The sequence below is a fragment of the Mesoplodon mirus genome, assembly GCF_964341445.2.
Source record: "Mesoplodon mirus genome assembly, chromosome: 2".
Lineage (NCBI taxonomy): Eukaryota > Metazoa > Chordata > Mammalia > Artiodactyla > Ziphiidae > Mesoplodon > Mesoplodon mirus.
The window spans coordinates 138,804,217-138,824,914 of NC_138977.1; positions in this window are offsets into that span (position 1 = coordinate 138,804,217).

The following is a 20,698-nucleotide window of genomic DNA, read 5'->3' on the forward strand; positions in this document are numbered from 1 at the left end:
AATGACCAAGAGATCACTGAAGAAATCAAAGAGGAAATCAAAAAATACCTAGAAACAACTGACAATGAAAGCACGACAACCCAAAAACTATAGGATGAAGCAAAAGCAGTTCTAAGAGGGAAGTTTATAGCAATACAATCCTACCTCAAGAAACAAGAAAAATCTCAAGTAAACAATTTAAACTTACACCTAAAGGAACTAGAGAAAGAAGAACAAACAAAAACCAAAGTTAGCAGAAGGGAAGAAATCATAAAGATCAGGTCAGAAATAAATGAAAAAGAAATGAAGGAAACAATAGATCAATAAAACTAAAAGCTGTTTCTTTGAGAAGATAAACAAAATTGATAAACCATTAACCAGACTCATCAAGAAAGAAAGGGAGAAGACTCAAATCAATAGAATTAGAAATGAAAAAGGAGAAGTAACAACTGACACTGCAAAAATACAAAGGATCATGAGAGATTACTACAAGAACCTATATGCTAATAAAATGGACAACCTGGAAGAAATGGACAAATTCTTAGAAAAGCAAAACCCTTGGAGACTGAAACAGGAAGAAATAGAAAATATAAACAGATGAGTCAAAAGCACTGAAATTGAGACTGTGATTAAAAATCTTCCAACAAACAAAAGCCCAGGACCCGATGGCTTCACGGCTAATTCTGTCAAACATTTAGAGAAAAGCTAACACCTATCCTTCTCAAAGTCTTCCAAAATATAGCAGAGAGAGGAACACTCCCAAACTCATTCTGTGAGGCCACTATCACCCTGATACCAAAACCAGACAAAGATGTCACAGAGAAAGAAACCTGCAGGCCAATATCACTGATGAACATAGATGCAAAAATCCTTAACAAAATACGAGCAAACAAAATCCAACAGTACATTAAAAGGATCATACACCATGATCAGGTTCGTTTTATCCCAGGAATGCAAGGATTCTTTAACACATGCAAACCAATGTGATACACCATGTTAAAAAACTGAAGGAGAAAAACCATATGATCATCTCAATAGATGCAGAAAAAGCTTTTGACAATATTCAACAGCGATTTATGATAAAAACTCTGCAGAAAGTAGGCATAGAGGGAACTTACCCTAACATAATAAAGGCCATATATGACAAACCCACAACCAACATCATTCTCGATGGGGAAGAATTGAAAACATTTCCTCTAAGATCAGGAACAAGACAAAGTTAATCACTCTCACCACTATTATTCAAAATAGTTTTGGAAGTTTTAGCCACAGCAATCAGAGAAGAAAAAGAAATGAAATAAATCCAAATTGGAAAAGAAGAAGTAAAGCTGTCCCTATTTGCAGATGAAATGATACTATACATAGAGAATCCTAATGATACTACCAGAAAACTACTAGAGCTAATCAATGAATTTAGTAAAGTAGCAGGATGCAAAATTAAGGCACAGAAATCTCTTGGACTCCTATGCATTAATGATGTAAAATCTGAAAGAGAAATTAAGGAAACACTCCCATTTACCATGGCAACAAAAAGAATAAACTATCTAGGAATAAACCTACCTAAGGAGACAAACGACCTGTATGCAGAAAACTATAAGGCACTGCTGAAAGAAATTAAAGATGATACAAACAGATGAAGAGATATACCATGTGCTTGGAATGGAAGACTCAACATTGTGAAAATGACCATACTACCCAAAGCAATCTACAGATTCAATGTAATCCCTATCAAATTACCAATGTCATTTTTCACAGAACTAGAACAAAAAATTTCACAATTTATATGGAAACACAAAAGACCCCGAATAGCCAAAGCAATCTTGAGAAAGAAAAACAGGACTGGAGGAATCAGGCTCCCAGACTTCAGGCTATACTACAAAGCTACAGTATCAAGACAGTATGGTACTGGCACAAAAACAGAAAGATAGATCAATGAAACAGGATAGAAAGCCCAGAGGTAAACCCACACACATATGGTCACCTTATTTTTGATAAAGGAGGCAAGAATATACAATGGATAAAGACAGCCTCTTCAATAAGTGGTGCTGGGAAAAGTGGACAGCTACATGTAAAAGAATGAAATTAGAACACTCCCTAACACCATACAAAAAAATAAACTCAAAATTGATTAAAGACCTAAATGTAAGGCCGGACACTATCAAACTCTTAGAGGAAAGCATAGGCAGAACACTCTATGACATAAATCACAGCAAGATCCTTTTTGACCCACCTCCTAGAGAAATGGAAATAAAAACAAAAATAAACAAATGGGACCTAATGAAACTTAAAAGGTTTTGCACAGCAAAGCAAACCATAAACAAGACCAAAAGACAACCCTCAGAATGGGAAAAATATTTTCAAGTGGAGCAGCTGACAAAGGATTAATCTCCAAAATTTACAAGCAGCTCATGAAGCTCAATATCAAAAAAACAAACAACCTAATCCAAAAATGGGCAGAAGACCTAAATAGACATTTCTCCAAAGAAGATATACAGATTGCCAACAAACACATGAAAGGATGTTCAATATCACTGATCATTAGAGAAATGCAAACCAAAACTGCAATGAGGTATCACCTCACACTAGTCAGAATGGCCATCATCAAAAAATATACAAACAACAAATGCTGGAGAGGGTGTGGAGAGAAGGGAACCCTCCTGCACTGTTGGTGGAAATGTCAGTTGATACAGCCACTGCGGAGAACAATATGGAGGTTCCTTAAAAAACAAAAATAGAACTACCATACAACCCGGCAATCCCACTACTGTGCATACACCCTGAGAAAACCATAATTCAAAAAGAGTCATGTACCGCCATGTTCATTGCAGCTCTGTTTACAATAGCCAGGACATGGAAGCAACCAAAATTTCCATTGACAGATGAATGGATAAAGAAGATGTGGCAGATATATACAATGGAATATTACTCAGCCATAAAATGAAACAAAATTGATGTATTTGTAGTGAGGTGGACGGACCTAGAGTCTGTCATACAGAGTGAAGTAAGTCAGAAAGAGAAAAACAAATACCATATGCTAACACATATATATGGAATCTAAGAAAACAAACAAACAAACAAACCAAAAAATGGTTCTGAGAAACCTAGGTGCAGGACAGGAATAACGACACAGACATAGAGAATGGCCTTGAGGACCCGGGGAGGGGAAGGGTAAGCTGGGACGAAGTGAGAGAGTGGCATGGACATATATACACTACCAAATGTAAAATAGATAGCCAGTGGGAAGCAGCCACATAGCACAGGGAGATCAGCTCAGTGCTTTGTGACCACCTAGAGGGGTGGATATGTAGGGTGGGAGGGAGATGCAAGAGGGAGGGGATATGGGGGTATATGTATACATATAGCTGATTCACTTTGTTATACAGCAGAAACTAACACACCATTGTAAAGCAATTATACTCCAATAAAGATGTTAAATAAAGGCTACAAAAAGGCACTCAGTGAACCAGCCAACAGCAAGAAAGAGGATTATAATCATGGGGTGGGTTCTTTCTGGACAGATCCTTTTTCTGTCTTTCTGCATGCTTTGGTAAACTGAACATTTAACTTCCCTTGTTTTGTGTTATGTAATCCCTTGGGAAATTTTAACTCTAACAAAGCAAACTCTCAGCTACCCTCCAATTTACCCTAAGGGAAAAATAGAGTTTTCTAAGCTTCTTTAGGAAAGGTTAGCTTTGGGTCACTGAAAATGGCAGAGTAACACTCTGCCAGTGAATGACATGTCACGAGTGATTATGGAAGAGCTAAAAAAGGAAACTAACTCATGGTCCAATCAGAGTGTATCAAAAAAACTATCTGTTTCTAAGGTGCACTCTCTCTGTCTCTGTCTCTGTCTCTGTCTCTGTCTCTCTCTCTCTCTCTCTCTGTATGTATATATCTATATCTATATCTATATCTGTATCTATATCTATCTATCTATCTCTCTCTCTATATATATATATTTCTAACTCAAATTATATTGCAAAGAGCAAGATAGGCATTGAAGCATGTTTGCACCAAAAAAAAAGGACCATTTGGGGGCTTATACTGTAAAAATGTGTTCATTAATGGAAGCTATAGGGATTTACACATTGGGAAATTGCACGAACATTTCTACTCCAGTATGAGTGACACTGATAAATATTTGTACAATGTTAGTAATAACACTGCTTTACAACTAAAGTTGCAGAACGCTCAAAATAGGAGTGCCTGTTTAATATACTACAAACCATGTTGCTTAAGCTGCAGGAGAAGAAACCCCATGTCCTTATCCTCCGTAATTGCTATTCATGATTGAATTATGTATATATAGGAAACTCCTTACCTTAAGATGGTTTTGGAGAGACAAATAAACCAGGTATTACAATGAAGAAGTTTTACTATTATTATTTACAACAGAGTTTAATGGAGTGAAAGGTTAGAACTCAGTAACTTTGTTAACAGTCTTAGCCTTACAAGAGAAACATTGGTCAAGCATTGACTCAGGTCAGCAAACAACCTAATGTGTTCACCTGCTGTGTCTTTGGGTAGCCTTTAATTTATGCTTTCTTAAATACAATCTGAGTTGCTTCTTTCAAGGATCCCAACAGGTCTTGCAATTGGAAAATATTAGCCAAATGTACACATAAAGCTCTTGTGAGGTTCGTGTATTCTTTCCCCCATTAATATAAGGTCATTAAATTGTGATTTTTTGTGGTTTAGGTATGACTGTGTATATAGCTTACTATATATAAGTTTGCTGAAGGAAACTACATACTCTACCATGTTACAGTTATTTTTAATGTTCCTTATTTGCATAGCACAGATCTTAATTTAACATCTATGTCTGGAAGTAGACTAGACTCTGGATTCTGTGCAATAAGGAATCTTATATCCTTTTCCATGATTGTATTTATAGCACCTTACTAGTGTTGAGCACACATAGGCACTCAAAAAATTTTGCTGAATGACGGAATAAACCAAGATCTACAAGTTCTACAATTTTGGCTTTTATTCCAATGCTAATCTAATAAACATCTTAGATATAAATATGCTAATCTGGTAAACATCTTGTCAGATATGAGTATAATACCCTTCTTTTACTGTGACTTTGCTACATCTTTCCAAATAAAGACATTGTAGGGTCAGATTCCTGTGTCTGAATCAGGAGCTCGACAGGCTGAATGATCTGAAAAAACTTATTTACTCACCCTTCATCTCAAATTATGATAATAATAAAACATATTAAGGCTACTGTGAGGATTAAATGAATTCATACATACAAATCCTTGAGCACAATGACACAAAGTAAATGACAAATATGAGCCCTTACTAGTGTTACTATTGCTATTATATTTGTATCAGAATTCATTTTAGGATTAATATTATTTTCATGGAATAAATTTTTGCTTCTCATATCAGTCTTTTCCAAAGTGGGGTCTGAGGACTCCATATTCTTAGAAATCTGCTAAAATGATTCTCCTTTAATAAATACTCACAACTTAGTCAAGATTAGGACTTTAGTAAAAGGTGCAGCAGTTTTTACAATGAGTTATTTTTTGGTAAACTTATCCCACCTTCCTTGGTTAGATAGAGCTACCTGTTATACAACAAGATGAAAGCAGTTTAAGTTAGCAGGGTCATGTTTAAATTGTTATGGAAGAAATTGACTTTTTATTTTGGAAATAATATCTGAGTACATGTACTGGCAAAACCTTTTATTCCTCTGTTATTTTATTTTTTATAACCGGTTCACTCTTCTATTTGAGTATAAGCATTATCACAAAAGTCCATTTAAGAAGGGGTACAAAGGGGCTTCCCTGGTGGCGCAGTGGTTGAGAGTCCGCCTGCCGATGCAGGGGACACGGGTTCGTGCCCCGATCCGGGGGGATCCCACATGCCGCGGAGAGGCTAGGCCCGTGAGCCATGGCCACTGAGCCTGCGCGTCTGGAGCCTGTGGTCCGCAACGGGAGAGGCCACAACAGTGAGAGGCCCGCATACCGCAAAAAAAAAAAAAAAAAAAGAAGGGGTACAAGGGATACTTTATAACTTTCAAAATATACTTTGATGGCAATTTCGCCAGCTGTGCAAATAAGAATAGACTTATTTCCTCGGGTGATAGAAATAATTTAGGAGAGAGGAATAAGTGAATCATAGGCCGTTAGAGTGGGAAACAACCTTACACATTATCTTGGGCAGAGATGGCAGCTACAGGGCACCGTTGCTACATGTAACACAAGCCCTACTCATGACATTCATCCATAGTGAGTCTTGAGAATCTGTTCTTGAGCCCAGATGCATTTGTTCTCAGAATCTTTCTCAGACCAGTGCCTCAGACATCCACAATCAATTGATTAAAGTTGCCACACAAAATGAAACCTATTTTTCATCCCTGAGTCCCAGTCAATCTCTTTCTGTTTACAAAACGTGACATTGAAAACCTGAGATTCTTATTTGACTCTTTCCATGTCACAAAATTATTTATAGTCATTTATTATGTATAAATTATTATTTATAGTCCACAGGATTTCTGACTCTGAATTCCGTATTCTTTCTATTTCAATACCTGGAAAAACTAATCATGTGTGAACAAAAATGAGATATTAGCAATAGGCAAAAAATGTCCTTAATATACTGTGATTCTTCTAAATTCATTTCCAGGAAACTCAAAGTACTTTACAATAGGCAGATAGGTATATTGGGGTGGGAATGCATTTAGCAGGAGAAAATGATGGAGTAACCACAAGCGTATGAGGAAGCCATTGGTAAATATGGGAAGGGACTATGTCCAGTTAATGATCCAAGTGGAACACTGACAGGTCTTATTATTTTTGAAATCTATTTGAAAAACTGCCCCTAGTATCGGGTTTTACTACCAATCCCACATGTAAGGGAGGTTGTAAAATGTTTCACAAATGTTTGGAAAGCTTTCATCAAACTTGGTCCAAACTTAGTTAAGCGTTTCATCAATGTAGGTTTATTTTCATAGTTTAATATGAAACTAGTAGTTTTCAGTTATGATTCGAAATGTGCATAGAACAAGTCCAAGTCAACTAAGTTTTTCCTTTAGAGAGTGTGTTACCACTGGTGAGCTCCAAATATTTGCAAATTTCTGAAACGTTTAATTTCTTTGAAATTATATTTTCCCTATATGCCAAGTAAACATATTGCACAAAATAGGTTCCCCCCCACACACACATGCAATTTGAGACATGCTTACTGATTTTCCTAGCCAGAGATGTATGAAACATCAGAAAGTCTTGCCCCATCCTCTTGTCAGTCCGCACTTCCTGAATTTAATTTTCTTCTTGAGAGGGGGAGTCACTCTATCAGTTAACGTGTGGAGATCAGTCAGCCTGTGTGTAGCAAGCAAACCAAGTGCTGAAGTGTAGGAGAAATTTTAAGAAAAAAGGAAACCAGATAGCTAGTAGCTAGTGATGTGTGTGGTGAAATACCAGAAATTACACTTGAGACCACAAAATAAGAGGGGGTTGGAGTGGTTAAATGTCTGATAATACTGAAATATATAAACGTTCCAGGCTTTTGCCAGATTTCAACAAATAATCTGTAAGGTCCATGACATTTTTTAACTTCAAAGGTAAATTCAGGCATCTCTTTTAGTGAACCCAGACATAAAACATAACTACAGAATGATGTAATAGTCAAAAATATGCAGGTTGCCATTTGTAGATAAGATTGTGAGGATGTGTGTTTAAAATGACTGGGTAGTTGTTCCAGTCAATGCAAATTCTATCTTTCACTGGATTTCAAAACCTATTATAAGCTTTGCCTGTTTTTATTTCTGGATTTTTTTTCTCTTGTCATACCACGTGGAATCCTTTTCTAAGGTACACCTTTTCATGCACATCTGAACATACTTACTTAGAGATATACTAGGTATCTTATCAGTCATGACATTTGTCAATTTGTATCTTGGAAACAACAAATAAAAATCCATGCAATTGCTTCACTGCATGTCAACACTATTGTAAAGTTTTCTAAGGCTTCTTTTGAGAAAGTCCAGAAATATTGCAAAGCAGATTTTCAGTAGAACATTCCTCCTGATTTACTTATGGAAAATACACAGTGGATTTAATATATATTGTTTCTTATGTTGCTTGTGACATTCTTTCCTGAAAGTCCACATTTTATCATGTATATGTACATTATATACACATGCACACACACACGCACACACACACACGGTCTAAGATACATTAGGATGTATATAAAACACATTATGTAACATATATAAACATATATATGTCTTTCAGCTAATGATGGTTATTCAGATTATTCAGTCATTTTATAAGGTAGACAAATGTAAAATTTCTTTTTGTCAGTTTAAAACAGTTTGGATCCACACTAGAAACTTTGAATCTATTCATATTCTAGTTATCTCCTGTACTATATAATTTCATACTTAATTCTACATAACTGACTGAATGTCATTTCACTTGTGGAGTTATGTTAAAGGAATTTCAAATCATTGTCATCTGTTTGCTCTTTTATTTGTTTGCTCAAATTTATTACCCTTTAAAAATATTGCTTTAAATTTTGTAGTTCCAGAAGGTAGCCGAACTTCTTGTAATAATATTTTAGCAGTGTGGAATCAGGTATTCTATTTAGTATGGACTGATCTCAGAGACCACACTTCCATTTTAATAAAACTAGCTGTGAGGAATTCTGAAATCGTATTGACTGTGAACATCTATATATTCTTTCGGGAAACATTTTTCCCCTTGGGGAAACTACCTTGACCTAAACTCTAAATTCTTTGAAGGCAGGGATTCAGCTTTATTGACATATAATTTACATATAACATTGTCATAACATTGTCATAAGTTTAAGGTGTGAAGTGAGTTGACTTGATACATTTATATATTGCAAAATTATCACCACCATAGCATCTGCAAACATCTCTATCATGACACATAATTACCACTACTTTTATATGGCCATAATATTTAAGATCTACTTTCAAGCATATAATACAGTATTATTAGCCATGATCTCTGGAATTTGTTAATCTAACGGCTGGGATTTTTGTACTCTTTGACCATTATCTACCCATTTTCCCCACTCCCAAGCCCCTGGTAAACACTTGTCTACACTGTTTCTCTGAGTTCACTTTTTTAGTTTCCACATATAAGTGATATCATACAATATCTGTGATTTTCTGTCTGACTTATTTCACTTAGCATATGCTCTCAGGTTTCATCCAAGTTGTTGCAAATGGCAGTATGTCCTTCTTTCTCATGGCTGAATAATATTCCACTATATATATAAATACACACACACACACACACACACACACACACACATATCACGTCTTTATTCATTTAGCCATGATGAACATCTAGGTTGTTTCAAATCTTGGCTATTGTGAATAATGTTGCAATGAATGTGGGAGTGCCAATATGTCTATAAGATCCTGATTTCAGTATCCTTGGATTTATAGCCAGAAGTGGGATTCCTGTATCATATGATAGTTCTATTTTTCTTGTTTTTGGGGGGCAACCTTTATACTGTTGCCTATAGTGGCTATACCAACTTACATTCCCATCAGTAGTGTACAAGTGTTCCCTTCACACTGTTGTCAACATTTGTTATCTCTTGTCTTTTTGATGATAGCCATTCCAACAAGTGTGAGATGATATCTCATTGTGGTTTTGATTTGCATTCTCTGATGATTAATGATGTTGAGCCCTTTTTCATGTACCTGTTGGCCATTTGTGTGTGTCTTCTTTGGAAGATTGTCTATTTATTTCTTTTGCCTATTTTTGCAAGTCAGATTTATTCACTTATTTTGCTGTTGAGTTGTATGCATTCTTTATATGTTTTGGACACTAACCCCTTATTAAATATATGGTTTGCAAATATTTTCTCCCATCCCGAAGGGTGCCATTTTATTTTGCTAATTGTTTCTTTTGCTGTGCAGAAGTAGTAGTAGTACTACTTGTATGTATGTACTACAGTACTACAGTATGTACAGTACTACACTATGATGTAGTCTGACTTATTCATTTTTGCTTTATTTGTTTGTGCTTTTGGTGTCATATCCAGGAAATCATACCAAGGCTAGTTTCAAGGAGCTTTCTCCTTTTTTCTTCTAGTTTTATGGTTTCAGGTATTTAGTTCTTTAATACATTTCAAGTTCATTTTTGTGAGTGGTGTAAGAGGTTCCCAATTTCATTCTATGTCATGTGGTTATCCAGTTTTCCCAGCACCATTTTTTGAAGAGAGTATCCTTTTCTCATTGAGTAGTTTTGGTTCCCTTGTCAAATATTATTTGAACATATAAGTGGGGTTTATTTCTGGGATCTTCAGTCTGTTACATTACTCTATGGGTCTATTTTTACACCATTACCATACTGTTTTGAATATTATAGTTTTGTAATATAGCTTGAAATCAGGAAGTATGATATTTTGACTTTATTATTCTTTTTCAGGATTGCTTTGGCTATTCAGGGTCTTTTGTATCTCCATATGAACTTTAGGATTGTTTTTGCCAACTCTGAAAAATGCCATTGGAATCTTGATAGGGATTGTATCTATAGATGGCTTTGGGTAATATGGACATTTTAACAATATCAACTTGTCCAAACTATGAACACAGAATATTTTTCCATTTGTTTGTATCTTCTTCAATGTCTTTAAAAAAAGTGTTGTAGTACAGCTCTTTCATCTCCTTGGATAAATGTATTCTTAAATATTTTATTATTTTTGATACTACTGTGAATGGTATAGTTTTCTTTATTTCTATTTGACATATTTTGTTGTTAGTATATAGAAACCTAACTGTGTTCTATATGTTTATTTTGTATTCTGAAACTACTAAGTTTGTCTATTAGTTCTAGCAGTTTTTTGGTGGAGTCTTTATTATTTTTTTCTATATAAGATCATATCACCTGTAAACAAAGGCAGTTTTACTTCTTCCTTTCCTGTTTGGGCCCCTTTATTTCTTTTTCTTGCCTATTCTCTGTCTAGGACATCCAACACAGTGTTTAATTGGAGTGGTGAGAGTCAGCACTCTTGTCTTGTTCCTGATCTTAAAGCTTTCAGCCTTTCACCATTGAGTATCATGTTGACTGTGGGTTTGTCACATATGACCTTTATTGTTTTAAGATATGTGCTTTGTATACTCAATTTGTTGAATGTTTTTATCATGAAAGAATATGGTATTTTATCAATTTGTTTTTCTGCCTCTCTTGAGATGAACATGTGATTCTTTTATCTTTAATTCCATTAATGTATTGTATCACTTTTATTGATCTGCTAATATAGAAACATCCTTGAACCCCAGGAACAGATCCCACTTGATGGTGGTGAGTGATCCTTGTAATGTTCTGTTGAATTTTGTTTGCTAATATTTTGTTGAGAATTTTTGCATCTATATTTATCAGGGATATTCTATAATTTTCTTTTCTTATAGTATCATTATCTGGCTTTGGTATCAGGGTAATGATGGCCTTGTAAAATGAATTTTGGTGTATCCCCTGCTCTTCAATATTTTAGAAGAGTTTGAAAAAGATTGGCATTCATTCTTCTTTAAAATGTCTGATAGAATTCACCAGTGAACTCATCTGGTCCTGGACCTTTTTGTGTTAGGAGGTTTGTTGTTTTTTTTTTTTTTTTTTTTTTTACTGATTCAGTCTCCTTACTCATAATTGATCTATTCAGATTTTCTATTTCTTCATGATTCAGTCTTGGTAGGTGTATGTTTCTAGGACTGTATACATTTCTTCTAGGTCATCCAGTTTATTGGCATATAATTGTTCATGGTAGTCTCTCATTATCCTTTGTATCTGTGTGGTGTCAGTGGTAATGTCTCCTCTTTCATTTCTCATTTTATTTGAGTCTTCACTATTTTTCTTAGTCTAGTGAAGTGTTTGTCCATTTTATTTACCTTTAAAAAAACCAGCTTAGTTTCATTTATCTTTTCTTTGGTTTTCTGATCTCTATTTCTTTTATTTCCACTCTGACCTTTGTTATTTCCTTACATTTGCTAACTGTGGGTTTAGTTCATTCTTTTCTAGTTCCTTGAGGTATAATGTGAGGTTGTTTGAGTTCTCTCTTGTTTCTTAATATAAGTATTTATCACTAAAATCATCCCTCTTAGAACTGCTTTGAAATGTCCTATAGGCTTTGATATATTGTGCTTCCATTTTCATTTGTTTCAAGATATTTCTTGATTTCCCTTTCAGTTTCTTCTGTGATCCATTAGTTCTTCAGGATATTGTTTAATCTCCACTATTTGTAAATCTTCCAGCTTTTATTCTGTTCTTGATTTCTACTTTCATACCATTGTGGTCAGAAAAGATATTTGGTATGATTTGAATCTTCTTATATTTGCTAAGACCTATTTTGTAACCTATCTTGTGATCTATCCTGGAGAATTTTTCATGTGCAGTTGAGATGAATGTGTATTCTGCTGCTGTTGGATGGAATTTTTTGATTATGTATGTTACTTACATTTGGTCTAAATTGTGGTTCACATCCATTGTTTCCGTCTTTATTTTATGTCTGGATGATCTATCCATGGTTGAAAGTAGAATACAGGAATTCCCTACAATTATTGTATCATTTTCTATATCTCCTTTCAGATATGTTAGATGTGGGGTGCATATATATTTGATTGTTATATCTTGATAAATTGACCCGCTTATTATATAATGACCATTTTTTTCTCTTGTCACTGTTTTTAGCTTAAAGTCTATTTTATCTGCTGTAAGTATAGCTACCTCTGCTCTCTTTTGGTTTCAACTTGTATGGCATGAAATATGTTTTGTCATCCCTTCACTTTGAGCCTATGTCTGTAACTTAAAGCAGAAGTGTTTCTCTTGTATGTAGCATAAAATTGGGTCTTTTCTTTTTTTAATCGATGCAGTCACTCTATACCTTTTGACTGGAGAAGTCAATCCATTAACATTTAGAGTAATTTTTAATAGGTAAGGATTTACTAATGTCATCTATCAATTGTCTTCTGGCTCTTTTGTAGTTCCATTTTCTTTCCTTTCTTGCTGTCATCCTTTGTGAATTGACTTTTTTTTTATAGTGGTATGCTTCGTTTCCTTTCTCTTTATCTTTTGTGTGTCTTTTGTAAATTTTTGCATTGTGGTTCCAGTGAGGTTTACATAAAACATATGCATAAAACAGTTTATTTTATGCTGATAACAATTTAACATCTACCACATACACAGTGATACAAAAAAAACTATCCTTTTACCCCTCCCAGTTTATATTTCTGATGTCACCATTTACATCCTTTTTATATTTTGTATTGTTTAACAAATTGTTGAAGTTACAGCTATTTTTAATACTTTTGTTCTTTAACTTTTATACTAGAGTTAAGTAGTAAATGCATCATCATATTACAGTATTTGGGTATTCACACTGGTAAATTCTGAATTTACCATTGTGTTGTATATTTTCATATTACTAAATTACATCCTTTTGGTTCAGCTTGAAGAACTCCTTTCAGCATTTCATATAAGTCAGGATTAGTGGTGATGAATTCCCTAAGCTTTTGTTTATTAGAGAACATCATTATTTGACCTTAAATTCTGAAGGACAACTTTGCTGTGTAAAGTATTCTTGGTTGGCAGTTTCTTTCTTATAGCATTTTATCTTATCCCATTCTCTCTTGGGCTACATAGTCTCTGCTGAGAAATCCTGATAGCTGATAGCTTTATGGATATTCCCTTGCATGGAAGATTATTTTTCTTGCTGCTTTTAAAATTCTCTTCGTCTTTATTTTTATTCAGTTTATTATTATATACTTTTGAGAAGATAATTTTGGATTGAAATTTTGAGGTAATCTATTAGCTCCATGAACTTGCATGTCCAAATCTCTTCCCAGATTTGGGAAGTTCTTAGCCATTGTTTCTTTAACTAAGCCTTCTATCCCTTTCTCCCTTTCTTCTCCTTCTGGGACTCTAATTATAGGTAAATGATATTTTTTGATGCCCCCCCCCTAAGTCCTATAGGCTTTCTTTAGTCCTTTTAATTCTTTTTGCTCCTTTAACTGGATCAGGAGCCAGTTGCAGACACACTCACAGTCATGAGGACTAGGTCAGGTGGCAAGGGCAGGGGCCAACTATGGGGTCACTGGCAACTGCAGAGGCCCTGGCGGTCAGTGTGTTCTCCTGTGGCTGTATACTCTCCACCCACTGTGCAACTGCAGTGATTTGGGCTAGGGACATACAGGTGCACAGCTGGAGGTGTTTGCTACAGATTGCTGTGATGATGCTTGCTGTTAACAGAAGGTGGGGTCTGCTCTGACCTGCAAGCAGTTGTGGGGACCCTAGCTATTAACATGCTCACCCACTGCTGCACTCTCTCCCCTTGCATGTGCGTGCTGCAGTGGATGCCGATGCCAGGCATCAGGCCAGTGGTATGCAGTTGCATAGCTGGAGGGGTTAGCCACAAATATGAGCACAGTGGTGGGAGTCAGCTGGGATGGCTCAGGCTGGTTTCTTGCACTTGCACGACTGCAGAAGCCTGAGCTGGCTGCAAATGGGGCTCCCTAGCTTTGGGGGGTGGGGGTGGGGAGAGACTCAGGCAGCTGGTGCCAGTGATAGCAAATACCTGTGGGGGGAAAGCTGGCGAGATGTGCAGGGGGTCCATTGGCAGCTGTGCTGGCTGTTGGCTTCAACAGTGGCAAAATCTGCTAAGTTTGTTACAGAGCCAGTCTCTGTGAACTGTGATCACTCCTGCTGCATGTCTACTAAGAATAGCCTCTGTTTTTCTTCCCTGTCCCAAGCTGGCTCAGTACGTCTCGGCTTTGCCAGTCTGTGTGAGGTGAAACCAAAATGGGACCTTGGGCAGTGTCCCACTAGGGTGGATAAGCTGGTCATTCACCCCATTCTTCCTTTCCTGGCGAGAGGAGCTCCTAGCTGGGAAGTTCCTGAAGGCAAAATGAAGTTGTCTTCCTTCTCTTCTTGTGCAATTATTCTCAGTTTTTTTTTTTTTTTTTTTTTTTTGCTGTTGTTGTTGTTCCACAGTGTTGCTAAATCTTTCTAAGTGGGCTCTAGAGGAATTTTGGAGCTGTTTTTGTTCATGGACATTGGTCCAATTGTTGACATTTGCGGGTGCACATGGAAGCTGGGTTTTCCAATGTTGCCTTTTTTCCACCCTCCAAACTAATCCAAGAGATTAAGTTTTGAAATTCTTTTACAAATCCTTTGAAATGTTATATCTCTTAAATTTCTTATAACCACTCAAGGTTTTAAGTAAAGACTTTAATAAAATGATAATTACAGCAAAATAAAACAGTTTTGTTAATTATGCATTCCTTTAGATTTTATTTTGGGGAGAAGTTGATTCGTGATCACTGTTAGGGAAATGTGTACTGGAAAAAATGGAAGTAAAGAAACTGAGTTGTGCCTCTGTGATTCAAATACCCCTGACTTGAATTGTCTGCCTCATGGAACTGACAGGTTTCTTCAGATACTTACTAATAGCATTTATCCTTCAAATATTTACTTTATAAACTACTTAAAACAAAAATGCCGTATTTGCCTCTCCAAATAAAATGTAAATTTCCTGTAGATTAAAGAACAAGAAAAAAAAATAGACCAAAACCTATCTATTTCTGTGCCATGGTGATTAAAATAGTGCCTTGTACTTACTCTCAATATCACTTTCTTTGACAGTGATTAATTTATTTAAATCATTTGACCGAGAACTAGAAAATCAGGTTTAATTAATACCATTCTGGGTCTGATGGAGCCCTAGTTATTAGTTAGTATCCCTCATTGACATCAAGATAGTTTAGATTAATTTATCCCATAATTTTTTATTGATTACCTACTATGTGCCAGATGCTCTTCTAGGCAATGTGGAATCAACACAACAACAAACAAGCAAATAAAAATAAAATAAAAGACAATAAAAACCCATATATTTCTGCCCTTGTAGATTTTAAGGTAAGTCACATAGCAGGTTAGTGGGCTCCTGTGAAAGTAGTTAAACTCTCCTGTGCTTCTATCTTTAAATTTGCCTTTTGAATTTTTCTCACATCCCATTCATTCCTTTTCTGCTATTACTAACTTATTTCAGACCTTCATTTTAGTTGTTGCCAAAATCATAAAATATTTTAATAACAATTATTTTGTTTATATGTTCAAATGTTACCACTGTTTTCCAGAATAGTCTTCCTAAATCATGAATTTAATCATGTCTTCCCCTTACTCAAAAAATCCTTGCCTATCTTTGCCCGTAGAGGAAGCCTACATTCCTCACGATGATATTCAGGGCCTTCCATGGTTTAAAACCAGTGTACTCTCGTGGACACACTTTGACTATTTACCCTCAACCACCATTCTAGACCAACATAATTGAGATTCCCCACGTATATCTTGAATCTTTCTGCCTCCATATTTCTTATTTTGCTTTTTCTGTTTTTAGTATATCTTTCCTAATCTCTGATTTGTCTGTACTTACTTGTCCTTCAGTTTCCAGCAATGTCTTCTCTCCTATTTTCTAATCTTTTATAGTTATTTGCATACATATATCTCCTCTTTCACTGAATTTAAAATTCTGGGAATAATAATTGTGCCTTTTAAAAAATTTCCCAATATTTCTCAGTAATTGTAATAAGGATGGAATATATGATTAATATTTAATTATCTGAATATGATGAGAGAAGAAGAGAACAGTCCAAAGTGCAAAAGCATGTGCTGTGGTGCCACAGAAGCAAACAGGGAAGGCTTTGCATTTGAGCAAAAGAGCAAGTCACTAGGCAACTCGGCATCTGTCATATCTGAAGGGAAAGGTGACATTCAAAAAGAGTAGGAAAGGACACAAGTATTCTTGCCTACTTCACTCTTTCGTTCAGGCAGAATAAATAGACATTCAATTACCAATATGTGTTAATGCTTTCTGTAGTTTTTCACTATATGATTTAACTCTATAACAGCAAGGGTGTCAGTCTGTTTTTTGTGAGCCCAGTGGCTCTTCAGTAAACATCTATATGGTGGTAATGATATAAAAATAATATAGTTTTTAATCAAGGTGCTTATCTTTTGGTGATTAGATTAGGTTTGGTGATAAAACTCAGCAGTTACCTATTCCACTTGAACAAATTAGATTCTAAAGTTCCTTGTGAGAACTTACTGTCAACTTTAAATGCTAGAGAACTTACATTTTCCAGCATTTAAAACCTCATTTTAATTCACTGTAATGCAGCACACACACACACACACACACACACACACACACACACTCTTTAGCTTTTCATTAAAAATTCAGTACAAATTCTACCCGTATTAAAGTCAGGAAACAGGCCAGGTGAAAAGTTTCAAAAAAGTATTTAAAAATTTTAAATTATGAATAATTTTTAGGAATGAACATTTTCCTTTCACACCAAAGCCTTTGGGATACTGAGTCCTAACACACATGTTCCTTTCTTTGAGATACCGATTCAACTTTTCCCCATCAGTGAATGATGATTGGGAAAGAGATAGAAATTACACATACATATTGAAATACAGGACTGGAAGGAAAGAGAAATGGTGTCCAATAAGAGAAGAGTTGGCCAAGTGAGAGTCAGGGAGCCCCCACTGGTATCATCCAACTTTATAAATGGTGTAATTCTCACATACGTCCATTCCAGGATTCCTCCAAGGGCCTGATCAGGGTGAAGGCAAACTCTTATGAGCCTCATTTGTTGAAAATGTAGTTTCCAACCAGCCACCATAGTCTCCAAACATGAGATTCTGTTATAAATATGACAGACCATAATGATACATTTCTTTCTCTCACTTTCCTGGCTTAAACAATTAAGCAGAAAACCAACAGTATTTGTATACATGGAAGAGCCTCCACATATTTTTGCTTATGCCACATCCTTCCTGAAGTGGACACACTAATATTCCAAAATCTCCCTTGGGTAGCAACCATCAGCATCACATCTCATTCTGGCAGTTATCTTTATGAGCACATAAATTATCTCGAAAGGCGCTTTTTGCTTTGTTTTGTTTAAGTCACTGTAAGCTTATTAAAATAAAGCTCTCTATTTTTTAATCTCAAGTATTGATTATTAAGTTGGATCATTTGGACATTTCCTTCACAGTCTGAGGTTTTTCTTTCACACATTTTACATATATAGTCATTACTTTTCTATCATTTCTCCACCTTCTGTCGCTACTGTGGGTTTTCATTCCTTTTCACATTCTCATCCAACTGTAAATAAAGAGATTCATTGCTAATCAACAGAATAGATTCTCATTGTTTCTGCCTTTTTGCCTCTGCCCTCTCAAATATTTTCTTAAAGGTTAAATGTTGCATTCTAGAAACATCTTGAGCATATAGTAATAGCCATGATGTGTAGTCATTCAGATCTGGTATTGGAACATTAACATTGAGAAATTAAGCATGCAAGAGTCAGGAAATTCCAAAGTTAAAATTCCCATAGCAACATTAATTTATCTACATTAGAAAGATAGAATTAAAAGTCCTCCATAGGTACCTTAACAGAGAACTATTTATAAGGTATATGTACATTTTTACAATTAAAGATATATTGTGTGACACTCAGCATTTTACACAGTTTACAATTTCACAGTAATTATGCTTTATAAAATAATGAATGGAAACATTGAGACATATTTCACTCACTGTCATACACTGACTTGATACTTATATATCATGTACCTGATTTAGAAAAGCTTTTCTACTTTCACTCCAATATTGACCTCTCTTAACTCATCTAATCATTATGTAAAAATTCCTCCACACATAGCATTTAACTTAGACTGAGATTTGGCTAGTTTATTAAGCCATCTGTTCGTATTTATTTCAGTAACATATTTCATAGAGGAACTTGCTGTACCTATTTTTCCTTTGAAAAGTTTTCAGACATTCAAAAATGGCCTAATAATTATTTAAAATAAGAATACTCTTCAAAATGCTTTCATTTTAATATTTAATATTTTGTCTTTGAAAACTTGTGCAATAAGATGTTTACTGTTGCTTTATTCTTCCTGAATGGTTTATTAATATAATATATAATATAACATATGCAAGTATTTATGCCTATTTATACCTATTTTAGGTATAAAACTTATTATATATATTATTATATATTATATTTATATATTATATATGAGTTTATACCTATAAATACATAATATATATACTGCCAAGGCTGTGGTATAGCTAACATATTCTTTTTTTTTAATAAGGAAGTTCAAAAATATGCACTGAATGCTCTTCAATCAATTATTATCGTTTTACTTGGCTTCATAAAAGAGAAATTTTGTTTCTTCAGCAAGGTAAGAAATACTACAATTTCTTTTTTTTTGTTTGGTCATTTGAGTTTTTAACTTTTAAAAATTCATCACATCCTTATAAGTCTTTATAGTTTAACATGTATGTTTTCCTCCCTCACATCACTATCAGAATTTTCTAATGGAATATATTAATTTGACTCATCACAATTTATTTATACTTTTTTATTTCAAAATTTACTCATGACTTGGTAAAAAATTATCAAAAAATTGGGTTTGTTTTTAAACTCACACCTTTTCATTATTCATTTTATTGCCCTATTGACATGGTATGATTTGGTTTTAAATATTTAAAGTAGATCATGATAAGAGGTAGGTCAGTTCATCACTCTTCTCTCCTTTTCTCTAACTTAACAAGTTTATTCGTTTTCAGAATAAAATTTAATATTCTTGCCTGCTTACATCCTCTTATAAAATTTAGTATTATTTTATGTAATTTCTTTAAAATTCTGTTGGGATTTTAATTTGAAATATGTTAAATTTATAAATTATCTTGGTGAGAACACATAATTCTATAATGTATAATATTTCTAGCTAAGATCAGAGTATGTCTATTCCTTTACTAACAATTTATTTAAATTTCTTCCATTAGAATTTATAAATTTCTTCATTTGCTCTAACCCAGTTCTTATGAAGTTTATATCTGAATAGAAGAAAAATGCTTGCTGTTGCTAATGAATACTTTTTTCAATATTTTCAATTGCTGGTATATAAGGATGATATTTAGTTTCATTTATTAATCAAATATCCATGCTCCTTTTAAAGCTATTTCATTAATTCATTTAGTTTTTCATTTAGCTTGTCAATCTTCTTATTATAGAGGCTGTTTCTGAAGGAATTATTATCAGAATACCATGGTATTTTTAAAATTAAGCTGTAGAACAGGATGAAATCATTCCATGTGGTTGCTAAAACTCAGTACTTAGAGTGAGTCAAGTGAGCAAATAGCAGAGTAGTATAAGTATTAGGGTGTTGTCATTAATATACTTTCCATTATTAATATGTATCGAATGTTATTATATGGTATAGAAAGGAAATTAGAAAATAGTAGATTTCATGCTTTTTTGCATTCCTTTGAACATGTTGTACACATTTGTGGAAGTTACGGCAAACCATCTTTAGGGCTGTAGATGGTTTTGGAATCTATTATAATGTTGTAACATAAATAACATCTAAAATTGAATCTTTGTGAAAAGCATGCAGAGTAGAAAAATTAGAATGCTAATGCAAGAGCCTATGTTGCTTTCCCTAGAATCTATACATATAGAATATACATGCAGTTATCTTAAAATTGTGGTGGGCATTTTTTCTAAAAGTTAAACTCTCTCAAGTTTTTTTTGTTTTGGTTGGTTGAGTTGGAGTTTTTTTGTTTGTTTTTGTTTGGGTCAGGGAAGGTAATGATTTATGCCTATTTTAATAGTACCTATTATTTAACCTATTACATTGACCAG